The sequence below is a fragment of the Humulus lupulus genome, chromosome 6 (assembly GCF_963169125.1).
Source record: "Humulus lupulus chromosome 6, drHumLupu1.1, whole genome shotgun sequence".
In the NCBI taxonomy this organism is placed as follows: Eukaryota; Viridiplantae; Streptophyta; class Magnoliopsida; order Rosales; family Cannabaceae; genus Humulus; species Humulus lupulus.
In genome coordinates, this window is record NC_084798.1 from 10818419 (window position 1) to 10824450 (window position 6032).

Here is a 6032-nt window from a genome sequence, read left to right on the forward strand (position 1 = left end):
CGTTTTTGGATTATATGTGCTCTGTAATTGCATTATCAACCTGTCATGAAATTAATATAATCCTAATACATACTTAGTTTTAAATAATTAGAATACTATCTTTTTAACATAGCTAGGAGGAGCTTTTATATTTATTTGGTACCAAATTATTTCAGAGCTTGTCTGTATGCTTATTTTACAGTGTAATGTCTTCTTTTAACCACCCATTTTCATTTGTAAAAGTTATGATTAAATGCTTTCAATTTCACCATCCATCATGCCAGTTTCAAATAATGTTCGTTTGAATCAATTTGATAGTTATAAGTTGGTGTGTTGTGAACCTTTCCATATACATGCTTTGACAGTATTGTCATTTTTATTGGGTTATTTAAAAAATTCTATCATTATTTGATCACTTACCTGATTAAAAAATACTAGAGTTTTTCTTCTCTTTCTTTTTTTTTAATGACATAAAAGAGTTTCCCTAACAATAGCCTTGGTAGAACATTAGAGTGTAAGCTCTTTCATTCAAGCTGTTGATATTTAATTTTGTTTATTCGTATTTTGCTGAATATTCTTCTTATTTTAAAATATAATACTCAATATTCTTCAATAGTGTGTTACTTTATTTTAGTACCAGTTTTTTGTTGGTTCCTTGATCTGTAATGGAAGTGAAACAAGCACTTTTGTTAGGAAAGGTCATAAAACAGTAGACATGCCTCTTGACAGTGATGTTTTCCAAGTTTTTCTTGGCTACAATGACCCTTAACAGGTATATGCATTTGTCTATATGTATATATTTTTTTTAAATGAGTTTCAATTCTTAGTTATAAATTTTGCTTGTATAGATAGCTATTGGTTTATTCTACATGGTTCCTGAGATCTGAAGCAATCATGATGTTGGGTTTTCTATTTGGTGGAATTAAGTTAAAGAATTTGACTTGAAATTTATGAAATTGTTCAAATGGTTTCATTGTTTGATGGCCTGAAATTAAGGTTCATATTGCACTAGGATACCAACTTGGGAAGACATAAATAGTGTTCATGGGTTACAATGGCCTAACCAGGTTCAAGTAAAGTGTTTTACTGCATGTAAGTTAGCAAGAAACAAAAGGTTGTCGAGAGAAAATTAGTAACTTATAAATTCATCAACTGTACTTCTGGTTTATAAGATAAACATGTGTCAAGTAGACTCCTGTAACTTGTTATATTTTAATTGCCAGGTTATTATTTATGAATACATTTGTTGGCATTATGTGGTCATTAATACATGAGATATACAAATACCACTATCCTTATTCTAGACATAATAGTAACTTACAAAAACTACAATATTATAGAGTTCCAATTCTAGTGAAAAACAAGATTAGCTGTACCAAATTTGCAGAAGAATAATGAAACAACTACCTGATTATATGCATATTATTCATATGTTTTTCACAATTTAAACACTATACTTTCATGAAGTCTCAATTATATTCTCTTAGAAGAACTGTATTCTTGTCACATTTTTAAAGCCTAGAATCAAGACATAAAGCATTTCTAGACATCTTTTTCGATGAATTATATGGTAGAAGTTTTAATATCCTTGCAGCACACACACACACACTCACATGCATCCACACAGTTGGAACTTTCCTGACAGTGCTCGTGAAGCAATAAATATTATAAGTTCCAGAACTTACACTCCTGCCATTCGTGGCTGGAATAAGATTTCTCCTGTTTGAAACCGCTCTTTTGAAAGAGTGAACTGACCTTCTCCAGCTGCGTCAGATGATGCTCGTGTATCTTTGAGTAGCTCAGCCTCATAATCATAGGCAACATAACATAGATTATGTATAGAAATAAGGTCATAAATAGAACTCAGCTTCAGCAAGGTCTCCTTACAAAAATGAGAGAGAAGAGCAGTAGAAAACAAAATTGAAACATTCCACTAAAACACAGGATACTAATGGTATTAGTAGTTTAATGTACCATGAGCAAAATATTTTCTTTGAGGGTGCAAAGCTGATAGTATTAAAACAGAATAACTACAGTCAGGAAAAATGAGGATAAACATTCAACAACAATATTCTGCACTCAAGAAACAAGCAAGACTTGTACCTCTTTCAAAGTGCGAACGGTGTACAGCGATTCAAAACTAATATTGTTCTGCTGCATCAACTCCTTAAGAAACCCGGTAAGTTTTAGTGCTCCCAGTCCCACAACCTCCACACCCACTTTGCGCATTACTTTACCATGTAAAACTAGAAGCCGAAAAAGAAAAGAAAATAGTATATTTCAGATCCCCAAACATTGAATGCAACCAAGATATGATATAAAAGAAAGCACTGGAAAATCCATAGAATGAAAATGAAAAAAGAAGAATAAAAGCAGCAAGGCTGCATGGAAAGTTAAAACTGTAACTTATACTGCAGGGCTAATCAGTATATATCATAGGTAAATGAAACCTTGTTGATAGTTTAAGGAAGCATAAAGCATATAAAAGATAAAAAGAGAAACTATCACTCCTTACTTGGAACAACTGATGTGACTTGAAACACAATATTTACAACAATTCCTGAAGTTCTTCTAGCAGCATACAAAGCTAAAGTTGCCTACATTTTCAAAAACAGAAAATGGATAAGATCTTACAAATAAAAAACATCTATCAAAGAATCAATCGAACATTTTAAGCCAAAAGCAAAAGGTCCAAATTACTCATAAACAAGCATAAGTACATAAAGCATCTCAGCTCATAGTGTTAATAAGTAAATTTGGTGCCTGTTCAGGATTGTCAACCACTCAAGTCACAGAAGCTTTCTTTACAAAAGGAAAATGAAGAATGAAAATTGGATCAAGGCCTCGAAATCTATATCCGATGCTAAATGTCATTTTTGCATGAAACAAACTAATCTTAATTCTTTACCAAAGAAGGGTAGCTCAAATGATAAGGCATATGGCTTGCTATATCACAAGGTATGAGGTTTAAGTTTCTCTTGGATACCTACATAGCAATTGTTAGCGGAATCCTAGTTTTAAAAAAATAAAAAATTACTCTTATTTCTTTTAGTATTAAATATTTTAGAATATTAAACAGCAGCGGCAAGTTAAGGATTAGCGAAATTTACCTGATTAATTGTACAAACAGCAGGAACATGCATGTTAAATAGTGTTGTATATATAGCTTCCTTGAGTTGCCGTCTTGATGCTTTTGCAAATTCAGTATCTGCAATAAAAAGACAGAAACCACATCATAAGGACAAAAAGTGTCTCAAACAAGAAAAACACACAATTTTCAAGTGTCTCACTAAGGAATTACACGACCAAACTTCAAAAAAAATTGAACTATCTAAATTACAGAAAAGGCAATGAATATATAGAAGCTAACCATCATAATGCAATATTGGTATAGACACAACCACTGGTTGTGATGGTGCTCTTACCTGCATCCTGTAAAAGACATATCAAATATACATATGTGAGTAAAGAAGTTCATTTCATTAAAGCCAAAGCAAAGAAAAGAGAAGAGCTACCTGCTATAAATAGTGGAAAAAAACTGTCTAAGTCTGGTATACATTGGAGACTCAATGTTACCAAATTCCTGCATATGAGAAAGTGACAATTGGGATTACACACAGTTGTGGTTAATGAATGAATGAATGATGAAACTTTGAAGCTGGTAGTTAAAAGGTGACCAAGAAAGTAGCAGAGCGCACAGATGGAGCAGCATACTTGCTCCAACCGTATTTGCAATAGCCAGAGCCACCTGGTCAAAGGATAGAGAAGAACATAATAATAGAAAACAAGAAATGGGTATTGACTAGTGTTCCTTCCTATATAATAACACCACAAGGAGCATATAGTTATATTTTAATTGCCTGGTTATTGTTTATGCATACATTTGTTGGCATTATGTGGTCATTAATATTATTGATTAGTTGTAGATATCAGACTTAAAGGAAACCAAGAACCCATGCACACATGCCTTACACTAGAATATCATGTATACATTTATGAGGTGCATGTACCAACACAGATTTAATACATACTTTAAGCATAAACCTTCCCCTGTTTTAGCAAAAGACTGAATTGTTAGATCACATCTTAATATTTTATTATGATCTGGAAATGAAAAGAGACCATTTTTCATCTAGACCAGATTTAAAAAGGTCAAACAAGAAAAACCTAATTTAAGAATACCATCATATGATCAGTCATCATATAGCAAAGCAAGTACGACACGCTACTAAATTCTGAGACCACCTGATTCATTTACAAGAGTGCAATTTCTTTTTCCATTCAAGTAAGACTGTATTCTATCATATACAAGATTTACAACACCAAAGAAAAATGTGAACAAAGTAAAAAAAAAAACATAAAAGAAGTTAATTAAGCAAAAGAAACATGAAAACAGTAAAGGTGCCTAATTTGTGTACCTGAGAATGAGTGAAACAGCTGGTGGGTTTGAGGTATTTCTCATAACAGAAGAGGCTCCTCCATTGATAGAGCAAAGGAGAACTTGGTACAAAGAGAGGGCTGACCTGCAAGAGCAAGCTACGGGACCTGCAAGACTGCAAGTTCAAATGACTCGATCTCTACATCTTTTTTAGCTCTTGACTTATAATCTTCATAGCTGTTTCTCTTGAACATTGAACATAACAATATCTAAAATTGCATATCAATCTAGTTTTTATCAAAGATGGGTTTTTTATCATATCAATCTACAACATTCAGCCAACAATTTGTATTATCAGGGATGAGAGAAACAAACCTGAGATAGTGGGCGTGAGTCAGAGAACTCGTGAGGTAGAGAAGCTCCACTCTGGAGCGTGACTTCGTGAGGCGGAGAAAGAGCTCCACTCTGGAGCGAGTCTTCGTGAGGCAGAGATGAGTTGAGGGCGGAGAGACTTCGTGAGGGCGGTGAGGGCGGAGAGGGCGGAGTGAGTCTTCGTGTAGAGTCCAAGAACTTTACTTAGCTAACTATTTAGTAGTATTATAGTATGTATAGTATTATCTTTGTTACTGTGGATTTTTGGTTCAAACCGGGAATTATTTGGACACTCATAGTAGTACTTATAGATTTTCTAAGTTTAATCTATAGTTAAGAATATTAAGTTAACCTAAGGTTTGATTAATGTGACTGATATTAAGGATTATATTTATTATACTATAAGGTTTAGATATCAACCAATAGGATTTTAAGCACATGTTATGAATGGTGATTAAGGATTAAGTATTTTTGAGGATTAAAATTAATAAGGAGTAAAGTTTGAATGTTATAGGGTCAGTCAGCAGCTTTGAATACGTTGAGGGCTTAGTCAAGGCTGTTTACTCCATTCAAACTTAGCTAAAAATGTGTAATTTCGTGTTTAATTAATCAGCGTATGCCGATATATCGCAGCTATAGGGGGCGATATATCGCAGCACGTAGATACGGAAAACACGAGATGATGCACGGGAGCCTCGGGCATACTGGCCCAGGCGATATATCGCCTACAGGGGGCGATATATCGCCTCCTTCAGTGTAATTTCAAATGTTTTTGAATTCATTTCCTTTCAGCCATTCAAACTCCTTCATAAGTCCAGCATCCTTTGAACGAGTCTTCAGCCTCTGCTGAACGATTATTCAAATTATTTTCACCTAAAAAGCCATTATTTTTATTCAAGTAAAATCAAGATACTTTCATTCCCAAACTCTATAAATAGGACCTAGTACCCAGCCATTATTCACCTTTTACTCTAAGTTCAGAAGCTGCAAGTGCTAGGAGAGTGTGAGAGTTAAACACTTGGGTGGGAAATTCATAAGCTTAATCATCTTTAGCTTATCAAACACTTTGGGAAGTAAGGTTCTTTAGTATTTCGATTGTGGTTAGATTGGTCTTGCAAGTCTTTGAGGTAAACCCGAAACTCTATTTCATTTGTTTCATGTTATTTTCTTTCTCAAAGCCTTCTACTCAGTCCCCTAACCTCATTCTTATTTTGGTTAGGGAATCCAAGTTCTTAAGCACATAAGTTGTGGTAAGCATATTTCTCAATGGTTTAGTCTTCCTATTCATTTTCATTTCTTCTTC

General features: G+C 33.8%; 1 pseudogene; it reads right to left on the reverse strand.

The window, feature by feature from the left end:
- Window positions 1-1594: 1594 nt before the first annotated feature.
- LOC133784686 (actin-related protein 8-like) lies at window positions 1595-4233 on the reverse strand (annotated as a pseudogene).
- Between the last annotated feature and the right edge of the window lie 1799 nt (window positions 4234-6032).